The following is a 27,318-nucleotide window of genomic DNA, read 5'->3' on the forward strand; positions in this document are numbered from 1 at the left end:
TGGCATTTTACATAGCACAACGATCTGAAAAGAGCTGTTAATATGCTTTTTTTACGAAGAGCTGGGTTATATAGGGAGACTGAAGTTTACAGCTTCACCACTTGCCAGCCGTGTAAACTTGGGCAACTTTTAAATCTTAGTTTGTTTTTTCTGTGAGATGGAGATAAGGTCCATACTTCATAGATATGTTGGGATCTTCACCGAGTTAATGTTAATAAAAGAAAAATCTAAAACATTGCCCTGACGCGCTGTAGAATTCAGCATATGTTGCTATTGCTACTATCACTGTGACTACATTCTGGGGAATCTCTAGATTCCCGGGTGCTGAATCACTTCTCTTCCATCCCTTGTCCCATACATCTGGGACCAGCTGAGGATAGATGGTCCTTTCAGCTCTTGCCATCTTTGTTGAAGCCGGTCCCCTTGCCTGCAGCTGGACAGGCAGCCCAGGTCTCTGCGCCATCACTCGCGCCCCTCCCTGGAAGAGGAGTGGCCCATGTGACCCGTGGGTTGGGGACAAGGAGGTGGTCAGTGGGTCTGTGCTGGTACTGACGCACAGCAGTCTGGTCTGGCTGTGTGCCATGCGCTCGGGGAAGACTTCGGCTGTGAGGTAGACGATGAGCCTCCTGTTTGAGGGGTACGGTATCATCAAATAATTCAGTTGTATTTCTACATGCGTGCGTGCGTGCGTGCGTACGTGCGTGCGTGCGTGCGTGCGTGCGCGGTTCTGCATGACTGAGAAGAACTCTTCATTCTGCACGGCTGGCCTGTTCTCCCTGGAGGGGCAGTGTACAGCAGGGAGCCTAAGCCGAGAGCTGCACACAGCGTTGGCTGGTACAGTGTTGAACTTTGTGATTACATTTCAATATAAAACCATCAGAAGACGTCGTATAAAATCTAGAACTCTAGTTTTTAGCTGGGGGTGGGGCAGGAGAGCAACACAGGGAATCTGGCCATCTTGGGCCCCCACTTTTTTTTTTTTAACAAGGAAAGTAACATTTGGAGTGTCATTCTTTTTCTCCCCGGCTTTATTTATGTATTTTTCAGCGGGGACAGCCTCTCACTGGGGCTGGCCTTGAATTCTCTGTGCAGCGCCTGCAGACCTTGACCTTGTGACCTTCCTGCCTCGGCCATGAGTCACCACACCAGCTTCCCCAGCTCATTATCCGTCCTTGGGATTGGGTGAGGGGGCGGGTTCTTTCTTTCTTTTTTGTTTTTTTTTTTTGAGATAGGGCCTTTTTGTATTGCCCATGCCGCCGTGAACTACTGGGCTCAGACTATCCTTCACCTCAGCCTTCTAAGCAACTGGGACTGCAGGTGTGTGCCTTAGTGGTACTTTTTACTATTGTTGGGCTTTACTTTTATTTCTATGCAGAAATTTTAAACTTTTATGTAGCCAAATCTATCATTTCTCTTAAAAGGGTTTTGTTTTGTTTTTTTGGTACTCAGAATGAACTCACGATCTTGCACTTGCCAGGCAGGCGCTGTGCTGCTGAGCGATATCCCCAGCCCTTGTTTTGTTTTTATGAGACAGGGTCTCGCTGTGCAGATCAGGCTGTCCTTGAACTCACTATGTAGCCCAGGCTGACCTCGACCTTTCAATCAATTCTCCTGCCTCAGCCTCCTGAATGCGGGGTTGCAGGTGTGCACCATCCCACCTGGCTCTCTTTAGGTTTTGAATTTCTTATCTTTCTTAGAAAAATCTTAGTCATCTGTGTGATTTGCTAGGGCTTCCATAAGCACCTCAGACTGGGGCCTTAAACAAAGGAGGTCCACTCCTCACAGAGGTGGAGGTTGGAAATTCAAGAATAAGATGTCAGCAGGCAAAAATAGGAACAAAGTAGGCATGGTGGAGGAAGCCTGGAATCCTAGCACTCTGGAGGCTGAGGCAGGAGGACCTGAGTCTGAGGACGGCCCAAGCTATGTAGAGAGCCCCATGCCAGCCTGACTCCACAATGAGTTTCTTGTAAAACCAAACCAGTCCAAACAAATGAAAAACAAGAAAAGGTGTCAGCAGGGTTGGTTTCCCCTGTGGCCTCTTTCCATGGTTTACTGACAATGAACTTCCTGTCTCTGTCCAATCTGGTTTTCATTAGCAACAAAGCTGTTAGTTTTCCACAAATCTGACCTTAGTTTTTTTTTTTTCCCAGTTGGTTTTGACTCAGAAATGAGTTTTTAGAGTCGAGTATGGTGATGCACACCTGTAACCCTAGCACCTGGGAGGCTGAGGCAGCAGGATCCCTGAGAGTTCAAGGCCAGCCTGAACTACATAGTGAGTTCAAAGCTAGCCAGGACTACATAAAGAAAAAAAAAAGAAATGAGTTTTTAAATTCTCAAAACCTACTTGGTAAGCTGGGTGTGGTGGCGCATGCCTGTAATCCCAGCACTTGGGAATCTGAAGCAGGAGGATCATTGTGAGTTCGAGACCAGCCTGGGCTACATAGTGAGCTCAAGGCCCGCCTGAACTGCACAGTGAGACCCTGTCTCAAAAAGCCAAAAACAAACAAACAAAAAACCAAAAATCCCCCAAGCCCCCAAAAACCCTACTTGATAAGGTTCTGAGAGATACTGCAGGCAACAGGCTGATGACTAAAATGCTTTCTCTCCTTTGGTGATGCTGAAGTTTAGTGACAAGAATGACAGCTTTTCATCAATAACCGTTACACAAGATGAGTGATTAAAATAAGAGAAGTAACGCAGTTATGGAAAAATTCAACGAGGGAGAAGCCACTGGTGTTTTGGTGGCACTGAGAGAAAGCCCACAGGAAAGATGGCATCGGACCTGGGTGGGGACACGCTAGGCAAAGAGCCAGGCCGGGGGCAGAAAGCACGCGTGTGTGTCCGGTGGGAGGAAGGTGAGAGGCATCTGTGGACGAACAGCGAGTACAGTAACTACAGCTCCTCCCTTGACCGTGGTCTCCATGGTTTCCGTTTCTCGGAGTTAACCACGCTCTGCAAATACAGCGCAGGGTACTAGGATATTTTGAGAGCAGGGTGGGCGGCGGCGGGAGGGGGTTTATTGTGAGAAACTGGCTGAGATGGTAACGGTGACCAGGAGCTCCGACACACCGAAGACCCAGCAAAGCTGGCCCTGCGATTCAGCCCACGGCCCAGCGAGGCGCGGGGGCGGTGACGGTATGAATTCCAGCCAGGGCTGAAGGCGGGGAGAGCTGCCCCTGCTCAGGCAGGCAGGCCGGAAGCCAAAGGGAAAGTGGAAGTCCTCCTTCCTCCACCTGGGTTTCCTCCAGGCCCCCGTGGGCTTAATGGCGCACTCCCCCCTGGGGGGGGGGGCACACCCACAGATCCTGTGGGGGCCTCATCTGGAATCCGCCCCACAGGCACAGCCAGGACTGTCTCCACTGGGTACCCAGTGGCCTGTCACACGCGGACCCAGAAGATGAATGTATGTGCCTAATGAGAGTGCACACTTGAATACTGAACTAGAGGCACCAATGGGGCATTCCAGTAAGCCTGGTCACTTCTGAATCCTTCTGTCCTTCAAGTGGTAGGGGATATTTTTAATATTTTCTTTTCTTTTGGGGGGGGTGGTTTGACACAGGGTCTCACATGCAGTTCAGGCTGGCCTTGAAGTCACTGTGAAGTCCAGGCTGGCCTCAAACTGGGAGTGATCTCCTGCCTCAGCTTCCCAAGTGCTAGGATTATAATCCCCATAGAAGTATGATCATTATATACTGCAAACATGTACTAATACAAATTTAAAGAATTTTTTTTAAACAGATAAAGCTCCAGAAAACAATAAAGCCTTTATTTGGAAAAAAGGAAAAGTACATTTAGAATAATATGCACAGTGGTAATAGTTGAGAACCTGGGAGGAATACGGAGAAGGGAGTGCTGAGGAGCCTCAGCCTCAGTAGGTGTCTTTGCTCACAGCAGAAGGGAGGAGGAAGAGTAACCCGGTAACACAGTAAGACAAATTAGTGACCTGGAAGTAGATCCAGAAGTCACAGCACCAAGGGAGGAGGAATTCACAGGGAAGAGGGGACTGCTCAGCAGCCCCAGCAGTACAGGAAGGCCTAAGAGAATCTGCAGGCCTAGCCAACTATGGGTATCTGTGTGACCTTTGCACGCACAGCTTTAGAAAGAGAACCAGGGGTGGAATCCAAATTCCAAAGAACTGAGGCGTGAGTGGATGGGAGGGACGTGGGAGCTGTGATGGCAGCCTACCTTTTAAAGATGTTCTCCAAAGAAAAGCAGAAGATACACAGGGCACCAGCTGAGCCGGTCGTGAGGCCAAGGGAAAGAACTGTAACAGGGAGAGGGCTTGGGGACCTCAAACAGGGAGCAGATGAAAGCTGCGCCAAGAGAGGTCTTGTGGCAGAAGCTCCTGCCGGAGGCAGGGGAGAGCGGGAACGGGCCGGGCTGGGCCTTCCGGAGGAGACTTGCGTCCCCCCTGGGGGCAGAGAAGGGGTGGGTAGACCAGAATCACCAAGACATACTCAGATACAGAAAGAGAAGTCATGCCAAGTCCACCTCACACGGCCTGGATCTTACTGGTGAAGGAGAAAGCGACCATTAGCTTTAGATCTGAAACGGCCCTCGAAGCCTCCTGTATAGGTGACCGGACTACAGGGCTTACAGCTGACTTCCGGTTGTGAGGTGAAATCCGGCCAGGGCACAGGGTCGCTGGGGCCTGACCCGGAAGCTATCATTCCCTTCCGGCTCCTCTCACCTCACTGTGCTTCTTTGTCGCCACGCCTCGAGCAGTTGTCCTCCGCCAAGCCCCTCTGTCGTGCTGTTCTGCCCAGGAGCCACTGGAACATGGACTGAAATCCCAGCCAAATAAACCTGTCTTTCTTTAAGTCATAGGTGTCGGGTATTTTGTCCCAATAATGAGGGAAGAAACTAAGACAGTGATTTTTCAACGCTGAGAGGTTTCTGCGAATGGTGTGGAAACTAAAAGATAGAGGAGACGCTCTAAAAAGGTGACTGTTAACGGGAGATGAATGAAATAATTTCTGAGCAGTCACGAACACTTAGCTGAAAGTAGACATGTTTAATTCCCGCAGACCCAACCTTCTGCCTTTCCCCAGAAACTTTGTGTTCATGGAGTAAGAACACAGACAGCACCTTTTTCATTCTATTCAGCTTGAAAATGCTAAGCCAGAGAGATCAAAATGGCACGGGACGCTGTGTGGGATGCTGTTCTCTTGTTGGGACACGATATTACCTGCATGAGGATAAATTGATGGAAAGCGAGGGATGAAGACGTCAATGGATACCACTAGGATTACAAACAGGGTGAGTGATCATGGAAAAATGGAGGCCTGGGAGCCGAGGTGAGAATATGGCTTCTCAGGAGTCAAGATCTTGGAAGGGGAGCAACTTAAGTGAGGTGAAGTCCAGGAAAAGCTCACCGGTCGGTGGCCTTGGAGTGTGTCTGTGTGGGGTGGACTGGAGCCTTACAAATTCCAGAGGACGGTGAGGGACGTTTTGTGGGACCCTGGCCCAGAGGCCGGCTCCGAGTCCCAGCTTTGCCACTGTCTCCTGGGGTTGACCCTCAGAAGTTACTGAATCTTTTCACAGCAGTTTTCTGAACCACAAAATGGGGGTCGTATTAGTTCTTGCCTTTCAGAAATATGGTGAAGATATAATAGGACAATACATTCAAAATTCTGCATTGGACACCTCCTAAGGACTCAGAGTACAGCCTTTATTAATACTTAGTGATAGTTTCAGAATCTTCATGAACCATACATTTGTGTTTATCCTGGGGAGGGTTACATGGGTTACGCTGGAGAGGAAGACCACGGATGTGGTACTAAAAGCTATGGTGAAATTATCAAATTTTAGAGTTAGTGGGTGACTGGGTAAGGAAAGTTAGACACCCTATTTTAAAAGTTCGCATCAATAAACACTGAAGATCTAAAAGAAAAAGAAGGAGAAGGAGAATAAGGAGGAGGAAGACAAGAGGTGGGAAAATCACTAGGTAGGATTGCTCCAAAGTTTAAAGCCGTTGCCTTGATGATAGCTTAAAAGATCTGAATTCTTTCTGGCCGTTTCCTGCCCTCTCAGGGTATTTCCTACCATAGCCCTAGTACTGTGCCTGCGGTTTCAGCCATCCTAAGCAATGAGTTTAGGGGATCATTAGTGATGTCTCGGGCATGGGAAGGCTGGCATCTATTAATTTCAGATTGGAGAATAAGAGCAGAGAAATACTATCCCACTTGAAAAAAAAAAGCACAAGTAGTACTGCAGTGAGGATCCTTTAAGGTGCCTTACACCAGGTGTGGTGGCGCATGCCTGTAATCCCAGCACTTGGGAGGCTGGGGCAGGAGGATTGCTGCAAGTTTGATGCCAGCCTGGGCTACAAAGTGAGTTCAAGGCCAGTTTGAACTGCATAGTGAGAACCTGTCTCAAAAAAAAAAAAAAAAGGACACCTCATTTTGTGTATGTGGAGAATTTGCTAGGATGAATAAGGAGAGGTAGAATTGCTACCAAGGGCAATGCATTCTAAACATGGTAGATTCTTTTCAAATGTTTGTGGGTCATTTCCCTTTAATTTTTATGAGTTCCCAGTTAATAATTTTTGCTTATTTTTCTATTGGGTTGTTTATGTTTTCTTAATTTGTAAACATTCTTTGCATAGACTCAGTCTGAATCCCTTGATTTCTATGAGTAGCCTTTGTCTTTGAAAACTGTCTATTGCAGGAACCTGAACTCCCACAGAGTGTTTTGCACCCTTGGATTATCAGACTGTTTCACTGGAAGTAGCTGGCTGTGGGATCTCCAGGGTCAACCCTGCCCAAAGTCAGGGACAGGAAGCCCGGTACAGCATGCTCTCTAAGGACAAGGAGACTGAAGTGCTCAAGCATGTTGTAACCCACGAGTCTGACTCCGTGGCTGGAATCCCCCGCATTAGTCACTCCTGAGGGACTTTTTGGGAACTTGGACTTTACCCGACTGAAGGGTGTCATTATCTTGTTGGGACAGGATATTTAGCCATCAACACATTAACAGTGTTTATGTTCTTTGATAAATGTTTGGCCTTTCTTTTCAATGGAAGAAGCTTCAGGCAATGAGTTCAACAGATTGGGTGTGGTATGTTTGACCCATACCACAAGGTCTTGGTGGGCGTGGAGGACGTGTGAAGGCAAATCTTCCCTTTTTCAGGAAGAAAAGAAAGGAAAAAACCAAAAAGGAATACTGTAAAAATAATTTTTTGGTTTTTTTCATTCCCTTAATCTAGAGTTTTTAAGTCCTCATATTTGACCTACTTAATGTTGATATCAGTGTAAAATAGTTTTGTGCTGGCATTAGATGCTACTTCAGTTTTTTTCTTATTACAGCAACTTTAAATAGGTAGTTTTTTCCACTGAGATTCAATAGATCCTTTTGAAGCTTCCTCATAGTCTCATGATAAAGTCATTTGGGATTTAAAATGAGATTACAAAGGAAATGGCATGAAAAGCTTGTCCTTGGCTTGGGGTTGTAGCTCAGTAGTACACAGCTTGCTTATCCTGTGCAAGGTCCTGGGTTCAAGTCTCAAGTACCCTCCTCCAAGAAAAGCCCACAAACCAAAAAATAAAACCGAACAATTCCTACAAAAGACACCAAAAACAGAATAAAACACAACAACCCCCAAACGCATTTTAAGTTACAAGAATTTATTCTCTCTTTTGTGTGGCTTCAGTCTCAGAGGGAAAAATCCTTGAAGGAAGCGGATGTGGTTGATGGGTCTCTTTTCAGTTCTTGCAGTTTGAAATGCATCTTTTATTTGTGGGTGGAGTTGTTACTCAGAAGGTGGCTGGTGATATCCTCAACAAAACACTAAACCATGAATCTGCGGGGGTTGTGCATACCAAAGAAGTTGGATCAGATAATCTCTAAGAACAACTCTAACTCTGGTATTGTACACTTCTTTATTTGAGACAGGGTCTCAGCATGGAGAGAGGCTGGTCTGGAACTCGTGATCTTACCAGTGCTGGGACCACAGTGTGCACTCCAGGCCTGGCCTCTACCCTTCTTTGATTTGTGCTGCGTGTGCCCGCTGTGCCCATGCTGGGCTCTGTCCCACCAGCTGCCAGTGCCCCAGCCCCTCACCTCTGCCTGCTTCTTTAAGTTCTCATCTGTCCATCTCCAGGGAAGAAATTCAGGAGAAAACTTTCAAAGTTTGAGAAGGGGGGCAGCCGTCATCCGTTACTTACAAAGTTGACGACTAAGTGTCAGACTAAGCACAAGTACCCAGACCCATCGAATCACCCTTAGTGTGATCACAGACCACGTGAGGTGCTGTGACAGTTCCCTGTGAGAAAGAACTGAGGGAAGGCCTGACTGAGGGGACCAGAAACCTTGTCTCAGGAGGAATCAGTACCCGAGCTGGGAACTGAATGAGAAATAGGAGTTAGAAGGTGCAGGAATGGGGTGCTGGCACGATCCAGGCCTGGCAGAGTGAACCGCAGCATTCACAGGCTCCATTGAGGAAGGGCCCACAGGGCTTCTGGATGCAGCCGCAAGTTCCTCCAAGCTTTCTTGCTACTCTCCTCTTTCTCTAGCAGATGATAAACACCAGCCAGGTAGCACATGCCTAAACTCAGTCCTAACTCAGTAACAACACCATGAGCTTAGGGCAGTCTATCAGCTCCTCATTCCACTGGAGCTATCTCTGCTGTGTGCATTCCTCCCTGCATCTAATGAGCTTTCATTAAGATAGCAGGAAGGAATTTTGCAGCTAATGAGCACAGAACTGAACTATACAGCAAGCCAGAGAGCTGGGCTGGTGACGCACACCTGTAATTCCACTACTACTCAGAAGGCTGAGGCAGGGGGAATGCAAATTGGAGACCAGCGTGGAGAACATGATGGTGTCCTGTCTCAAAATAAAAAGAGCAGGGGATATTAAAAAAAAAAAAAAAGGGAACAAAGAGTTTTTGTAAGTACAGGCTCAGGGTTTCTTGAGAAAAAACTGAAAACATTTTTTTAAAAATGGAAGGAGAATTGAGCCCAGGGCATGCACTTGTAATCCCAGCACTCAGGAGGCAGAGGCAGCAGGATCAGGAGTTCAAGGCCAGCCTGGACTACTTAGCAAGACCCTGCCTCAAAAGAACCAAAGTCAGCCAAACAAACAAAAGGATGGGTTGTGCAATTGTTTGCTCATGCTGAGTCCCAAGGTGTGGTATCTAAGATGAAAACTAGATAGCAATGCATTCGTGTGTTATTGACTTAATGGCGATGTTTTGCATTTATTGAGGGCATGTAACACCAAGTACTGTTCCTCCTGTTTTATGTGTTAGTTTAATTCTCACCCCTGATGCTATAATGCTCATTTTACAAATTACAAAACATCGGGGGAGACCTGACAACATCAGGCTGGTTGTGGAAATGGGATGAGTGGGCCATGGACAGGCTGGTTTAGAGGCAACGTTTCCATGTACTGGGCTTTTTGCTTGTTTTGGTGAGATCTTTTTCAAAATTTCTTTTTCTTTTGTCTTTTTGAGACAGGGTCTCGCTATGCAGTTCAGGCTGGTCTTGAGCTCACTTTGTAGCCCAGGCTAGTCTTGAACTCACAGGGATCCTCCTGCCTCAGCCTCCCAAGTGCTGGGATTACAGTCGTGTGCCACCACGCCTGGCAATTTTTCTTTTTTAAAAAGTGCGTATATCCGCAATACACAAAGGTCCGTTCATCACGGGGAGCTGTCTGTGTCATAATGCATCTTAGCACCTGCACCCCCTTCCCTCCAGTCCCTCCCAAGCCCAGGATTTCCTTGCTTATTTGTGTGACTGACACACACCTTACTACCTCACAGAACAACTCCCTTCCTCTTCCTGCAAAAGCTCTTAAGAGATACTAGGAAAGAAAGGCTGGCACGACACACGACCCCATCCCAGAACTAGCAGGAACACCGCGGGACTATGGTGGGAACACCATGCTGTCTTTTCCTTGACAACGCAGTGCAAATGAAAATATGGAAGTCATCTGAGGGCTAATGAGTGCAGAACTGAAGCTATGTAGCAAGCTAGGTATGAAACACTAGACCCTGGCTGGGCGTGGTGGCGCATGCCTGTAATCCCAGCACTCGGGAGGCTGAGGCAGGAGGATATTGCAAGTTCGAGGCCAGCTTGGGCTACAAAGCGAGCTCAAGGCCAGCCTGAACTGCATAGCGAGACACTGTCTCAAAAAGAAAAAGCAACAACAACAACAAAAACACACTAGACCCTGAGCCTGGCAGTATGAAGGCAACCCAAAAGCTGCTTTGGAGCAGGGATGAGTCAGTCCTGCACCACTAAACTAATTCCTGCGGAAGGAAGACAGCATTGTCAACAAAGTCGCAGAATTTCTCTTATTTGGGTTAAGCAGCTGTCATTTCCTTGGCATAGGTTCCTCCTTTCATCATTCAGCTGTATGAGAGATTATGTTTCAAGTTGGCCTCTTTCATATTTGGGTTCAAATCAAAGTGCCGTGTGCTTTGGGATCAAGGGCTTTCCCTGAAGTTAAAAGGAGTTTCTCCCACATTTACTGAGATCTAAAGAAGCAGGAGCTCAGCTCGGCACGATTGCTCTCATCGCCCCTTTGCGTACAGCCCTGGCTTCCCCGATACTTTTTGCTCTACTCTACTCTGAGCAAACAAGGATGCAGGGACCGCTGCACTCTGCTTTAGCTTTGGTCCCCAGCACCTGAGCAGAAGACCATGTACCTGGGCCCAGGGGGCAGTTGGGAGACCAGGGCCCCAGGTAGACGGATCTCCTCAAAACGCTTCTGTTCTCTGCATGTGGAAAGAAGGCTGTGCACATTTTACAGACCCGGGACTTGAAGCACAGAGAGGATGATCTGATTGTTCAAGGGCACATAGCTGCTGAGAGGCAGAAGCAGGTTTTACCCTGGGCAGTCTGGCTTCCGAGTCTGAGCTCTGAGCCTCCTTCGCCACTACGGATCTCCTCGTGGTACCCGCTGCTTGTCCTACTTCTAATCCGCACTTGGCAGAGCCCCACGTTCCGCATCTTCTTGCCACTCTGCTCGTTTGTTGATTTTCCACATCTTTGCTGCCACTTCTCACAGCCTCACTCCGCGCTGACACCTGTGCACGTGTGTGTGTGTGTGTGTGTGTGTGTGTGTGTGTGCATGTGTAGATGCATGTGCAGGGGTGATACCTTTCCTTCCTATAAGGGCCAGGGCTGACACTTCCATCACAAAGGCAGGTTAACAAAGAAACAAAGGAGCGGACAGACTTGCTTAGTCACAGTTGCCTGTGACGCGGGGGCTTCAGAAATGGAGACCGAAATATCCAGGCAACACCGTCCACCTGGTTCGGAGGGCCGTGCAGAATGTGACCGCACCCAGGGAACGGATTTAGGGCCGCCTAGCCAGGCTGCCCTGTGCAGCCTCTCCTTCTGGTTCAGGGCAGGGCCCCCTCTGGAGCGAGGGTCTTACATCTCCTGTCAGACAAGGTGGTCAGAGAGCTTTGGAGCAGCGCCGAGGCTGAGGTGGGGGAGAGCAGAGTGACAGCTTCAGATTTCATGTCTGACTCAGGGGAAAAAGGGTTCTAGCGCCTCCCTGGCAAGCATGAGGTCCCGAGTTCAATTCCCTGTATGGAAAAAAAAGGGTTCTAATTTCTGTGCCCTAACTCGGGGAAGAGGAATTCTGGTTCCGGTGAGAGCTTTGGAAGAAAGAAGAGAGCCCAGGAAAGAAAGGTAGAAGGTCAGAGAGACCTTGCGACACTTCCAGGCCTGTTGGTTCCAAGCACTCAGCATGCCCTGGTGCCACACCTTAAGGTGTCATTTTCAGAGGCCTCACTCTTGGTTTTCATTCTGTTGAGAACCAGAAGGAAACCTGCGTGTGTCACTACCACCACCACCGCACTTACAGACCTGCTTGTGGGGGCCCTAAGGCACTGCCTAAGCTTTTGGCAGGAGTGAATATCACGTCTAAATCCAACCGTCACCCTTGTCTAGGACGGACCCTCACTGGCCCCCACTTGTGTGATCAGTTTCCAGCCCTGCCAAGTTACTCCCTCATCCCCGACTGGCTCCAATCTTTTTTTTTTTTATTTTAAAAATTTATTTATTTATTTAAAGATTCAGCTATTTTTTTTTTTTTTCCGGTACCAGGAATCGAACTCATGACCTTGCACTTGCTAGGCAGGCGCTGTCCCACTGAGCTAAATCCCCAGCCCCTATTTTAAAAATTTAAAAGCTGACAAAATAACAATGAAGACAAAATCAAAACAACACGACAACAACAAAACTGGTACATGACCTCAAGACAAAATGATAGGAATTAACAGTGGTTGCTACATTACATACGGTTATCTTCCACCAGGTTGCTCAGTCCACCAGATGTAAGAATGTAAGACTGATCAAACAATCAAAGACAGTAACAAGTAAAAAACAAAACAAACCCCCAAAAACCAACCCCCCCCGAAAAAACAACATTGGAAATGATGCAGATCTTCACCATACAAGATAGTAGGAATTCAACAATGGTTCTTATACTGCATATTGTTGTCTTCAGATCAGTCATTCTGGTTACCAGAATGTAAAATTGGTCAAGAAAAAAGAAAATGTTAAGCACTGACTGTTCCTTTCAGTAAATCACAGACATCAGCAGTACACCTATTCCAGCTATTCTTATATATACATATAAACTGTTTTTCATTTAAAAAAACAAAATAACCAAAACAAATACATAAACAAAACAGCATAGAGAGCAATTAAAATGATACAGAATTTCAAAACATGGCCATAGGATATTAACAATGGTTGTTATATTACATAATGTCATCTTCAAAATGGTTGCACATATAACCAGATATAGGCATGCAAGATTGATCAAACAACTACACATTAACAGTTCCTTTCAATAAACCAGCTGATATTAGCAGTACAATTAGCCTCCCAAGTGCTGGGATTACAGGCGTGTGCCACCACGCCCAGCTAACGTCTTCCTTTCCTATCCTTATTCCTTTTATTTCTCTGTCTTGTCTAATTGCTCTGGCTCGTGTTTCCAGAACTATATTAAAAAGAGTTTTGGTTTCCAGTTTGAGGTTGGAAGTTGTCATTCCATTCTAACGAGTAAGAAAAGCAGAACAAATTGAAAAGTCAAGTTCTTTGTCAGTCCGTCAGAGAAGCGCAGTCATGGGGCTATGAGGTGGTGTCGTTACCTGTGAAGCGGGCTAGTGCTGTTTGAAAGTGAAGTTGGATTAGTTGTCCAGATAGACTGTAAACTCTAGTGCAATAGCAAAAAGAAACACCCATGCTACTAAGAAAATAGGGAAAGCGTAATCATAGTCAGGCCCAATAAAATAAGAATAGGCTGAGGGCCAGTGGCAGGCAGCACGGACATGGCAGCAGGGTGACTTTATCGTATTATTGGAAAATTATTCACACAATTTGGAGTACAATTTCAAGTCAGGGTTTGTGATGCCCCATGACTTGCTTTTGTTGTCCAGAATTGCTTTTGTTATTCTAGGTCTCTTCTGGTTCCAAATGAATTTTAGGAATGTTTTTCCTAGATCTGTGAGGTGTGCTAACGGTATTTTGATTGGGATTGCATTAAATCTGTATAACAGCTTTGGGAGTGTGGCCATTTTTACAGTGTTAGTTCTTCCAACCCATGAGCAAGGGATAGCTTTCCATTTTCTGGTATCCTCTTCAATCTCCTTTTTTAGGGTACTATAATTGTCAATGTATAGATATTTTACTTCCTTTGTTAGATTGATTCCTAAGTACTTCATTTTCCTGGATGCTAGTTTTTTGTTTTGTTTTGTTTTGTTTGTTTTGTTTTTCTTCAGGTACCAAGAATTGAACTCATGACCTTACGCTTGCCAGGCAGGTGCTGTGCCGCTGAGCTAAATGCCCAGCCCTAACTGGATGCTATTATGAAGGGTGTGGTTTCCCTAATTTCTCTCTCAGTGTGTTTGTTGTTTGTGTACAGGAATGCTGCTGTTGTTTTCAGTGTTGACTCTGCATCCAGCTACACTACTGAATTTGGTTATTAAATCTACAAGTCTTTTGGTGGAGTTTTTGAGGTCTTCTATGTAGAATATCATGTTATCCACAAATAATGATAATTTAACTTCTTCCTTTCCTTTTTTTTTTTTTTGTCTTTTTGGGACAGGGTCTTGCTATGCTGTTCAGGCTGGCATTGAGCTCACTTTGTAGCCCAGGCTGCCCTCAAACCTGCAACGATCCTCATGTCTCAGCCTCCCGAGTGCTGGGATTACAGGCGTGTGCCACCACGCCCAGCTAACTTCTTCCTTTCCTATCTTTATTCCTTTTATTTTTCTGTCTTGTCTAATTGCTCTGGCTCGTGTTTCCAGAACTATATTAAATAGGAGTGGTGACAGTGGACATCCTTGTTGTGTGAGAAACTCAAAGAGTAAATAAGCACCAAAATGTACAATGGATATTGTGAAATGGGAAGAAACTCTTGAAAAGGAAAGAGGAGCAAGGGCGGGAGAAAGGGGAAAGGAAGGGAAAGGCATAAAAAAAGTTATACTACTTAGTTTCTCTAAGGTAATTGAAAAGAAAGGTTTGTGCCAGTATCATTTGGAGAATGTTTTATGCCCATATCTTGTACTTTAAAGATAACACTATGCAGTGTATTAACTATTGTTATTCTCCTATTATTTTGTTAGGAATTTTTAAAAATTTTTTTCCACAAAATAAATAAATAAATTCATGATCACAAAATAAATTCATTGTTCTAAAGAAAAGAAAACCTACTTGGAAAGCAATGTTCTTGAAAAATATTATTATTAACCAACATATTTTATTTTATTTTATTTACGTATTTTCTGGAGATGAGGTGTTATAGTCCAGCCTTCCCTTGAACTCACTATGCTCCTGCCTCAGCCTCCCAGGTGCTGCGATTACATCCAGCTCAACTGGTGTATCTTAATCATAATTTATTATTAATACTCATATTGTGAATTGTATAGTGATTAGTATTAAAAATGTAGTTCATGTGAGTACAAGATGGAGAAATACATAGCTCAGTCTTCATCTGGGTGCGTGATTGTGTTGTACAACACGGAGAGAAGATACAAGGGGGAAGAGGAGGGATTAGATAGTCGGCCTTGTTGCTGAGTGCTTCCCGTGCATGTTCTTCTGCAAAACTCAGCATCCCCAGGGCGAACCTCTTTCTCCCCACTTGACGGATGAGGAGGGTCAGGAAGTGAGGGTCACCCAGCTCTTCAGGGGATGAGCTGGAATCTGTGACTAGCGCTCTGACTCCCAAACCCATTCTTTGGCCTGTTCTAGCATGCTGGGTTTGGTCTTTAAATCTTTCTGCAATAAGTGTTTATTGAGTCAGTGAGCGAAGCCAGAAACCAAGTGAAAAGAGTTCTTTTCATTCTGCAAATGTCAAGGGTGATGTTCTGGAGTGGCGCTCTTCCCACCCAGCGTGTAAGCTGGGAGCGCAGGCTCTTGGAAAAGCATGAGGAGGTGCAGACATTTCCCATCAGCACTTCTATGGACGATACGATGTCACCAGAGTGACCACAGCCCACCTCTTCTCCGGAACCCATTCTGACATGGAATGTGGTAGCTCACCTATCCTTGCCAGATGCAATGAAATTTAGTGTCAAAAATAAGAGGCTTCTGGGTGTGGTGGCGCTTGCCTGTAATCCCAGCACTCGGGAGTTTGAGTTGGAGGCAGGAGGACGCTTGCAAATTTGAGGCCAGTGTGGGCTACATAGTGAGTTCAAAGCCAGACTATACTACTACATGCTGAGACCCTGTCTCAAAAGCAAGCAAGCAAACAACACAACAAAAGGGCTTTAAGGGTGTCCTAAATTTGCTTTTCAATGGGCAAAGGAATTTGAAATGGTGTGAAAGAAATCATGAAAATTCACTTTTACACTGTGGCTTAAAGCATATCATTTTAGAAACATAGAAAAGAGAGATTAATTTCATACAGTGTTTGTTCCAGGAGAAATTAGCCTTAAAACTACAAAAAAAAAAAATCTATTCATTCATTCAAGTGAGCGTAATTTATTAAGTGCCTGTTTGTACTTTGAACCCTGCTGGATACTCCACAGAAAGACAGCATGGTGTACTCAAAACGGGCTCAGAGCCTTTAGAAACCCTTGAGGGACTCTTCTGTGAGCTCCCAGGCAGCGCAGAGCTATTTGGGATGAGCGACGTGTCAGGCACAGAAGTGATTTAAAAGTTGGCGACCTCAACTCCTCCATGGAGCAAGGGAAAATGAAAAAGGGTAGGGTACTTTCTCAATTCTTTGCATAACCAATTTAATCCTTTATCTTCTCAATTAGTGTCTTGCACATTATTATTATTCTTTGTCTTTTTGAGGCAGGGTCTCCCTATGCATTTCAGGCTGGTCTTGAGCTCACTTTGTAGCCCAGGCTGGCCTTGTGAACTCGCAGCGATCCTCCTGCCCCAGCCTCCCAAGTGTTGGGATTACTGGTGTGCACCACCACACCTGGCTACATTATTTTTCAAAATCTGTGCCAAAATACATCTTCCCAGGGCTGAGAGATACTTAGAAAGGGATATAAATTTTTTCCCAATATTCCTGAATCCATGCATTTTGAAGAAGTCAACATTCCAGCTGTTCACTGGAACAGCAGTTTGAGGTTTTTTGTTGATTTTCTAGCACCTTTGGTTTGAGACACACATTTTTCCTTTAGGTTTGATGTTTAATTTATTTGTTGCTGGAAACACCCTCAGCTTTATTCAACATTTTGTGCTGTGCCGAGCACATTTTGGTCCGTATACACATCATTTCCTTTAGTTTTTAAAAAAATTTTCTACTCTCTCAAGAATTTGCAGTAGTAGTCAGTCTCCATCGTTTGGGGCCACTAGAGTGTTTTGCTTTCATTTTTACAGTGTTACAGCAGATTCCAGGCAAAGGTTTATCTCAGTCCAAATGGACCACACCTTTCTCTGTGCGGATGAGACGCACTTGGCACCAGGACCCTACAGCTCACGGGGACGACACACTGGCCGTGAATCTCTGCTTGTGAGCCAGAAGGGCCCTTCAGCCTGCGCTGCTACCCTGCTCCGCTCTCGGCTCCTGGGGTCCGGAGCTCAAGAAGCCTCCTCAAGGTGGCAGCCACCACTTGCTCCATGGTTTTGGGAGCTGAGCGTAGCGTCTTCATGGTTGACATCTTCCAGGGACTCTAGAAGCAGATTCCTGACTACCAGGAAATGTATTCTTTCCTCTTCATGGGACACACTGCTTTTGTGTCTGTGGTCTGCATACGGGGGGCAGCACACTGGGGGACTGTACGGAAAGAACAGTCCCTCTGTCTGCGAAGGACTCCTCATTTATACTAACATAAATGCCATATTTACGGTGACATTTTCCATGGTAGTGGGGATGATCAGCTCTGAGATGTCACATTTGCCATTTTTCAGAAAGAAGAGCGTAACGTTAACAGTTCAAACACCTACACAGTTAATAAGAGTTAGCTTCGAATTAGGCTAAACTCTGAAAATAAGTTGTTTCTATTTTCATGTTGACTATGTAAAATCCATCTGGAGTAAAATTAACAATGGACATATATAGCTTCTTTCTCTGTTTCATAGTTCTCTTTTGGGTTAAATGAATTACAGTGCATTTTTTCCCCCTATCTAAACCAAGAGATGTAAGAGAATGGGGTCAATGTGGTTAATCTTATCTAACTTACTTTCTATGTATGGGCTCCTTGTCAAATTACAACCATGTTAGAATGAGATGTTATTCATAATGGTTATGTTTGGAAGTTATTGCTGTGAAATTTATTAAGAATGGGTGGAAGCTGGGGCAGGTGGGATATGTAAGTGAGGGCAAAGCCATCCTTAGGGAACCAAATCTGGCCTTTTTATGGCATAACATTGTCAACAGAATTCACTTAGTTGCTGCTGGGCTTGAACTTGAGTACTAATGGTTACTATTTCTACAGCACCGAGAACTCGGGAGACACCGGGACTTCTCAGCCACTGGATCATTTTAAGCAGGAGCTCACTTGCTCTTTGGCATGCAGGCTGTTTCTTGAACTGCCTCAGGAGACAGCCCTACTTGAGTAGCTGCTGTTATTCTCACCACGATCTGCCTCACACCGGGCTCTCATTCGCTACCCTTATGTAAAGACCAAAAATACAGGATTCTCTTGTTCTTAAGGCTTAGGAAAATCTAAAAACGATCATTTTGGAAAGAATTCTAACTCATGAATATTCCTTTAATTTTAGTTGTATTGATGGTGAATGTGTGCTTTTGAATTTTAGATGCTGTTATGGTTTGTGTCTGGATGTCCCCCCAAAGCCTCATGCGGTCATAGGGTGGGCTTCTAGAGTTTACGATTGATCCATGGTCCAATGCTGGGATTATGGGTGTGAGTGCTACACCTGCCTTGGGGCAGGTAGTTTGCATACAATGTAAGGGAGGGAAAGAGGCTGCTTGCCACTGCTCCTCCCTTTTGCTATTGCTGCTTTTGCTGTTTTCTACGACCATGAACTGTTGCCCTGTGCCATGTGCCACTCTGCCTTGGAGCCAGCAGAGTATGGACTGAAACCTCCACAAACTGTGAGCTAAGTCAACCTTTCCTTACTTAATCTTGGGCATTGGGTATTTTGTCATGAGAGATAAGTAACCGAGACAGATGCTGAATCTTACATTTCCTTCTGCTTAGAATATTTTCATCCTTGCGACCAGAACTCTCTCACCCCTCCTCCTACCTTCATGTTCCAAGTGGACAGGCCCAGTTCACTGGTCTTCAAATAAGCCCAGCTCAAACACACCTCTGTGCTCCTGTTTGATGCTGCTTTGCCTCCAGCCCGCACTCCCTTTGATGCGGTGCACAGCCGACTTCCGCCTGCGCTGCAAGTTTTACAGGATTAACACTGGCATGTATTGTCCTGATCCACTTTGTTTGCTCTATTGCTTCTTTCATGTGCTCTCCCAGCTCACAGCCATCTCTATTATACTACAAAGCTGTAATAAACCTTCCATTTCTTTTCAATGGAAACCTTCTATTTATTTTTCTATCTGGGGCTTCCTGGACACAGGATTCTTTGTAAACCCGTTAACCCCAGTACCTAGCAGAGCAGCTGCACAAGTGTTTGTTAAATAAATAAAGATGTAAGTTGAGATGCTTAACAAAGAGGGAGCAAGGCAGGGTGGTACACATCCGAATTCCCAGCATGTTGGTGGTTTTGGCTGTTATTCTGTGGTACTGGAGGTTGAACCCAAGGCCTTCTTACTGAGCTACATTCCTAACCCTTTTTGTATTTTCTGAGTCAAATTCTTGCTAAGTTCTAGGCTGGCTTTGAACTAGTAATTCTCTTGCCTCAGCCTGCTGGGCTGCTGGGAATGTATCCCATGTGCTACCACGCTTGGCTATCCCAGCACTTAGGGAGTCCTAGGCAGGAGGACTAGTCTGAGTACAGCCTGTGTACCTTAGTGACTTAGACCTAACCTCAAAAAAAATCAAGAAATTTAAAAAGGACTGGGAATGCTGGCTGGTGCCAAGACCCAGGTTCAATACCCATGACTACAAGCCAAAACACTGGGGGGATTTGGGTACCTTTCTCCTCCGTGTCTCATGGAATGAACTCGTCATTGTGAAGCAGACATAGCACTCGAGGGCCCAGGTTCTATACAGATCCCTGCTCCTGACCCCAAGTGAATTAGACTGCCTGGGAGCACCAACACCAATAATTAGACTGCCTGGGAGCACTTCTCAGGTGAAGTGGGCAGCTTTGCATCACACAGCTGATACTACATGCAACAGGAAGTTACTAGTGCGGTCACTTTGATCATGCACAAGTTCTAAAAGTTAAACTTGCAAGAACTGCTGTGAGCCTGTCTCACGGAGAAGCATGAGTAGACCCAGCAACAGAACACGTGGATTTGGCGGCCAACCTGTTTGCTTTAGTTCAGTGGAGCTGCACCAGAATTGCTCAGAGTCCAGTGTTCCTCTTGAATGGGTCTGTTGTGCCCTGGTCCAATTAGCACAGCTTGCAGATCTACAGTCCTGGAGCAAGCAGTTGAACAGAGTCACATATCCTTCCAATTAAATCACAGTGTGCGGACTTTCATACTGGTGATCCCAACAGCTCCACAGTACACTAGCTAGGATGAGGAATAGAGAGCTACCCATAAAATAAGGCTGTTAGCAAAGCTCTGAAGACCAAGTGGGATTTAAATTCTGGTAAAACGAGACTGTGTTAGCCAGCTCTGCACTGCTGTGCTAAGCAGCCTCAGGGGAGGGAGGTTGATTTTGGCTCACAGCCCCAGTCCAAGGTTGCATGGCCCTGTGGTGAGGCAGAGCATCCTGGGGGAGGGCCTGGCAGAGCAACGCTGCTCACCTCACGGCGGATAGGAAGCAGACAAAGGGGACAGCGCGAGGGCCGGGATGCCACCACCCCCTCCAAGGGCACGTGATAGTGACCTAGCCCTCCTCCGCAAAGATGCACCCCTTCTTAAGATGGAACCATCACCGGTGACAGCAGGACTCAGATCACAGGGTTGTCATGGAAACCACACAGTCTGGTATAGAGAGAACTCAGCATGAGGCTGGGACACAGTAAGTGCCCAAGACATGCAAGGTGCTGTCACGAGCATCACTGCCATCGCCAGCACCATCAGGACACAGGCGTCTATGTGCAATTGTTGCTCTTCCTCAGCTTCTCAGGTCTGAACCCCAAGCCAAGAAAAATCAAAGCTAAACTTAATGGTTAACAAAATCCAAATAGGTTACAAGGTGTCACAGTACTTTCATGTTAATGATGCACTAATTAATAGCTTCAGTTTCTAAAACATTTACAATGTAAACATAAATATGTATTTACTTTGCCACCACACAAATTCTTGTGTACCATGTAAGTATGTGCATCCAGGCCCAGGCCTATGAAGGGGAAACTGTTCCACTTTTAAAAGTGGTATTAAGATAGTTTTTAAGACAGGAAAGTATTTATGCTTCAATGTTGAGTTTAAAAAGTCATAACAAAAAAATATTAACTGGATATTTACGTTATAGGACTTGGTGGCTATTGTTTATACTGCTTCTTCTGCCATGCTGTTCTTTTGTTTTGGAGCCGGCAGACCAGGGACTGAATCATGTGAACCATGAGCCCAATTCAACCTCTCCTCCTCCTAAGCTGTAGTGTTGGGTATTTTGTCCAGCAACAGGAAAGCTAACGTATGTGCACACCTATGTTCACTGGGACATTATTCACAGGTGCAAAGAGGTGGTGGCCACCTAAGTGTCCATTGACATGATCACTGCTTAATGAAAATATGGCAAATACATGCTATGGAAAACTACACAGCTTCAAAAAGGATACTGTATGACATCATAAACCTTGAGGAAATTAGTGAAACAAGCCAGTCATGAACGGACAAATATTGCATAATTCTACTCACGTGAATTATCTAAAGTAGTTACAGTCGTGGACATGAAGTAGAAAGATGTTGCCAAGGGCTGGGGGGAAGGAGGGGAACTGGTGTTTAAAAGTTTCAGTTTTTCAAGATGAAGAGGTTCTAGAGATCTGTTACACAACAAGGTGAGTGTACTTGCTTGAAGTGTATATTTACAAGTGGTTACAATGGTAAATTTGATGCTATTTTTATAATTAAAAACCCCTCAAAAATAACTCCAATAATCCGAAAGCCAAGGTTCTTTGTGGTTACACCCATTCCCTACTACAAACCAAAGATAACCATTAACAGGTTTATAATCTCTAAATCTTTTAATAAAAGGAATATTACATACACAGAGATACTTTTTTTTTTTTTCCTTTTTGAGACAGGGTCTCACTATGCAGTTCAGGCTGGCCTTGAGCTCACTTTGTAGCCCAGGCTGGTCTCACACTCTCAACGATCCTCCTGCCTCAGCCTCCTGAGTGCTGAGATTACAGGCGTGTGCCACCAGAGAGAGAGAGATACTGTTACAATTTTCTTTCTTTTTTAAGCAGTGGCAAAGATTATTTGAAATAGTAAAAGTGAAGAGGGAGAAACTGGCTCTGCAGAACAAGTTTGGGCCTAATAAAAGGAAAAAACAGGTAAAAGTACTCAGTGGAAACTGTACTGCTGATGTCTGATGGTTTACTGAGGGGAACACTTAATGATTAAAAAGTTTTTTTTTAATATTTTTATATTTTAAGCAATTTTGCATGCTCATATATGGTAATCTGAGCAATTTATGTGACAACAATTTGCAGTATAACCACCACTGGTAAATTTCTATAACCCTGTCTAGTGAAACTATGGCTTGTCTCTAATGTTCTTTTAAATTATTATTTTATTCCTTTTAATGGTTTGATCAATCTCCTATTCTTACATCTGGTAATCTGAGCAGCTTCATTGAAGATAACAATACATAATATAACAACCTCTGTTAATCCCTATCATTTGATTTTAAATCCCTTATCATTTTTAATGTCCTTGCTTTGTTTTGTTTGTATTTTGCTATTGTCCTTTTTTGTACTATTTTCTTTAAAATAAAAAAAAAAATAAAAAGATATCACATATTTGTAGATTAGAAAAAAAAAGTACGCCGTGGAGAAAGCAGGGCGAGCTACTGTGGTGAAAGCCATGGTGGGCTACAATACACTTTTCCTACGTACCTTTTAAAATGCTCAACGGAATATGAGAATCTCCCTACCATGTTCGAATGTGGAACGTCTAAGACAGTACCCCAGGTCTCAGAGTCTTACTTTCAAAGGCAGGAACCCTTTAATAAGACCTTCAATGATAAAGTTAGCAAAGACTGCCTAAATGCACAGCTCTAAGGGGTGGGGCACCTAGTGCAAGACAGAGTTTTGGCTTCAAGCAAACAACATTCGATTATGGGGTTAAAAAATACTTAAAGAAGGCAGAAAGACATTTAAATATGTATATTCGTGGCTATGTGATGCCAGCATCCCGGGTTTTGGTGAGTCAAAGAAGCCTTCCTAGGAATGTTTCTTCAGGATATTCAAGGACAGGAAGGATTTGAGAATGTTGAAATTGGGAGGCTAGGGAAGAAGAAAATATTTCAAAAGTAGGAACAGGTAGAAAAGCCATTAAAAGAAAAACAAAACAAAACAGAACCACGTGATAATATAGTACCTCAAACTCACAGCGATCCTCTTGCCTCAGCCTCCCAGAGTTCTGGGATTATAGGCGTGCGTCACCATGCCTGGCTAAAAAGTAGTTTGAAAGTAGACCACATATTAATCCATATATCTTAAATGGTACAGTCCACTGGTGTTACATTAAATTTATGGAGGAAATAATAGAGCAGGGTTATGAGATCTTAAGCAATTTCAATACATTCCAAATCTTAAGTTACTGTCGAAAAGAAATAGCGCAGCAGCTCAGCTACAACTCTGGAAAGTAGACAATGGGTTTTTAATACCTGCTTAGAAGAGAACTATAGAAGAATTCAGATTCTTTGCCAATATTGTGAAAGGAATTCAGGCGACTGTGGGAACCTGCAAGATGTGCAGTTTATTACTCATCAACGCAACCCGTTTTTCCAGGTTGGCGCTGTGCTTTACAAATGTGAAATGACCATTTTTAATACGGTCACCACGAGAAAATGTGGAGCATGTGCTGGAACAGGCTCTGGACAGTCAACAAATGACTGGCTAGAATCTTACAGACGTGATATCTGACAGCATTAATCACGTTATCTGATTTTTTGAAAATGGAGTTCCATACTGGTAGCACTAAAAAAACTCGTGAAGCCTTGCTAGCAGTATGTTTAATACCTATCAGTCTATGTAGATGCTGAGCCATTTTTTCTTTCCCATCTAGCTGAGTATGCAGCTACGTGATTACATCAATGACGTGTTCAGAGACAGGAGAAACAAAATGTCAGACTCTGTCCCTGAACTTCTACAGCTTAGTTCTGAAAGTGTAGATCTCCAACTAAAGGTTATTATTACTTCAGAGTACTTTTTCCGTATACAGTGGTGGTCATTTAGGACTGAAATGGAGCTGAAGATTCACTACTACTGTCCTGGCTGTGGAAAAGTTATAAAACAAGGCATCATATTTATGGCAATGTTGGTGTAAACAAACCTACTGTGCGGATGGTTGCACGAAAATGTTGCAGTTATGCACGGTAGTACACAACACTTATTAGATAATGGTAAGAAGCCACCTTCCTGATTTAGGTGTTGGCCGTAGTTTCCAGTTATTTTAAAGCGTACTGTTTACTTAAAAAGCATCCTGTGGGACAGTAGGGAGGCGGCCAGCAGCTCGAGCATCTGTTTACATGGAGGGGACAGTGAGTGGGCGGCACCACCGCACAAGCTGGCGTAAGCCCTGTGATGCTCGTGCACCGGCGAAATCGCCCACAATGCACCTCTCAGAATGCATTCCTGCCGTTATGCAGCGCATGGCTGTGCTTCCGGTTTTTTGGAGGTAATTCACTGGATATTTTATTCTGTGAGGTTTTCAATACTTCCTTAGTATTTGCTGTAACTTTTACATACAAAGACTTGGAGAGAGAAAGCAGCAATTTGAGGGAGTATTTTTTATAGAATACAATACCGATATATCTTTATGACAGTGGATTCAAAGGAAACATGTAAGATCAGTCCTTCACCAACTCAGCAGACCTCTAGTAGCTTTCTTCAATGTCCCCCCGTGATGGGAGGATTGAACACAGGACCCCTGGACCCCACGTGTGTAAAACACACACCATTATCACAAGCCACACCTATACCCTTCCAAGTCCTTGACATTTATATCGCACCTGGGCTGTTTTCATGAGATTTTACTATTTCATACTGTACGCAGATGTAAACATATTTTTTCTCAAATGCTTAAAATATCATTCATGTTGACCATTAAATAGAATCTTAAAAGAAAAATCAGAATTTTTTTAGGCTACCTTACGTTTCTTATTCATAATATGAACATTCTCACGATTAACCAAGTTAGTCTTCTGAAGTGTCTTTTCTAAAAAGCACAGTGATACTGATGAAAAACATACCAGTCAGACGGGAGGGCCTCTTGAGGAACTGGCTAGGAGTTTTACAGCATTCAATGCCTGTGTCAGAAAAAGTGTAAGAACAGTATCTTCAACTGCCATGTTACAAAACTGAAAAGACAGCGAATTAATCCCTACATAAGCAGAAGAAACAAAATTAGCATGGAAATCAATGAGACAGAAAACAGTAGTTATAGAGAATAAAAGGAAACCAAAAGCTTTATCCGTGGAATAATCAAAAAGTTGACAAAACCACAAGTCTGACTCAAGTCAGAAAAAACAAAGACACAAATTACTATAATTTAAATGAGAAAAGTGGCACCATTACATAACCTAAAGCTAACTCAAAGAATAAGGGAAAATTAGGAACAAACTACGCACTAAGTTCAACAACTCAGTGAACACATTCCTTGCAAGACATAAGCTACCAAGGCGTACTCAGGAAGGAATCACCTAATAGCTCCATTACCTATTGAAGATAACGAACCTGGAAGCAAAAACTTTTCCCCAGGGTCTTTGAGGGCCAGATGGTTTCACTGGTGAATTCTACAAAATATTACAGAAGAAACAATACTGCATACAGTACCTTCCAGAAAACGGAACGCTGTCTATGAGCACAGCATTGCACTGATACTAGAACCAAAGACATTGAAAGAAAACTACAAATTGATCAATTACAGACACAGTATGCTAAGTTTTATCAAATCCAATCCAATAATACATAAAAAGAAAATACAAGAGGCTTAAGTGGGGTTTATCCCAGGAATGCAAGGCTGATTTCCTCATATTAACAAAAGTTTTGTATTGTCTCAATAGATGCAGAAAAACATTTGACAAACCCAAACATTCGTTCTTTCACAAAGCAAAATATTCCTAAGTCTCAGTTAACTAGGAAAGGGACTCAAAGGATCTGCAGGGAACATCATTAACTCAGTGTTATAAGACTGAATGCTTTCCACTTAAGATCATAAACAAGGAGGGAAGGCTTGCTTTTTTTATTTGGAGAGGTCTTGCTACGTTGCCCAGGCTGGCCATGAACTCCTCCTGATCCTCCCACCTTGGCCTCCTGAGTACATATCTGCGATTACAGGTATGTACCACTGTGTCCAGCTAACAAAAGTGTATGTTCTTGTAACCTCTGACCCACCTTCTGACTGAGGGCCCCAACCAACGCATTAAGGCAGAAGCTGATCAACTTTTTCTATAAAGGGACTGATATTAACCCATGAGGCTTTGGGAGGCCATGGAGTATCTGGCAACTCGCCTTGGCCACTCTAGCATGAAAGCAGGCATTAGATAACCATAAACAGATGGGATGTATCTACCGGAACAGAACTTTCTTTACAATTAACAGGCTTGCTGACTTGGGAAATAACATAAGACACAAAATGTACACCGATTGGAAAGCAAGAAAACTATCTTTATTAGGTAACATGAATGGCTATGCAGAAGCTTGTGAAACGTACACAGAAAGTTACAACTAATAAGTGAGTTTAGTAAGGCAGTAGGATATAATCAACATGAGAAAGTCAACTGTATCTCTATACACTAGCAATAAACTGTAAATTGAAATAAAAAATTGCTTACAAAAGGATAAAAATATCAAATAATTAAGGATAAACTGGACAGAAAATGTATGAGACTTGTATACTGAAAACTACCGAACATTACTATTTAAAAAGACCCGAAAAACATACTGGTCAGAAGATGCAATATTTACTGAGAGGTTAATTCTCTACAACTGTGATCTACAGATTTAATGCAAGCCAAATACAACTTCTACTTTTCTTTTGTAGATATCAACACAGTAGTTCTAAAATGCAATGGACATGCAGACAAAGCAACTTTGAAAACACCAACACAGCTGAAGATTTATTCAAACTGAGTTCAATACTGCAATAATATAAAGCTAGTCGTGGAAACAGAATGGTGCTAAGAGCAAAGACAGATAAATGAAAGAGGAGAACTAGAACAAACCGAACTGCTGATTGATAGCTGATTGTCCACGAAGGTGCAGAAATTCCGTGGAGATTAAGACTTTTAAAAAAATAGTGCAGGTCAATTAGATTGTTTATCACATGGAAAAAAAGAGAAAAAACTCAAAATGACCACATCAAGAGTTACTGCCACTTTTATAAACTGCTGCTGGGAATATAAAATGATGTAACTACTTTGGAAAACGCTGTGAACATTCCTTAAAAATATAAAGCATATGAACTAGATATTCCACTCTATTTATACATAAGAAATGCAATCACATGTTCATACAAAAACATGTACACGTTCATGCAACTTTATTTTTAATAGCTGAAAGTTAGGAATCGGTCCTTCAACAGGTGAGTGGATAAAGAAACCACACAAAAAAGTACTACCTGCTAGTTCAGAGGAACATACTATAAACACCTGCAATAACAAATAAATCTCCAAAATAATCATG

The 27,318-nt window shown here is 43.9% G+C and overlaps 1 long non-coding RNA gene across 1 annotated transcript; it reads left to right on the forward strand.

Annotated features, from left to right (window-relative positions):
- The first annotated feature begins 1,255 nt into the window (after nt 1-1,255).
- LOC106148128 lies at nt 1,256-18,204 on the forward strand. The gene is made up of 3 exons (XR_001233294.1): nt 1,256-1,317; nt 5,107-5,259; nt 16,804-18,204. It is a non-coding gene; the product is annotated as an uncharacterized LOC106148128 (long non-coding RNA).
- The last annotated feature ends 9,114 nt before the right edge of the window (nt 18,205-27,318 follow it).

The sequence above is a fragment of the Chinchilla lanigera genome, unplaced genomic scaffold, assembly GCF_000276665.1.
Source record: "Chinchilla lanigera isolate Chin_1 unplaced genomic scaffold, ChiLan1.0 scaffold00002, whole genome shotgun sequence".
Classification (NCBI taxonomy): Eukaryota; Metazoa; Chordata; class Mammalia; order Rodentia; family Chinchillidae; genus Chinchilla; species Chinchilla lanigera.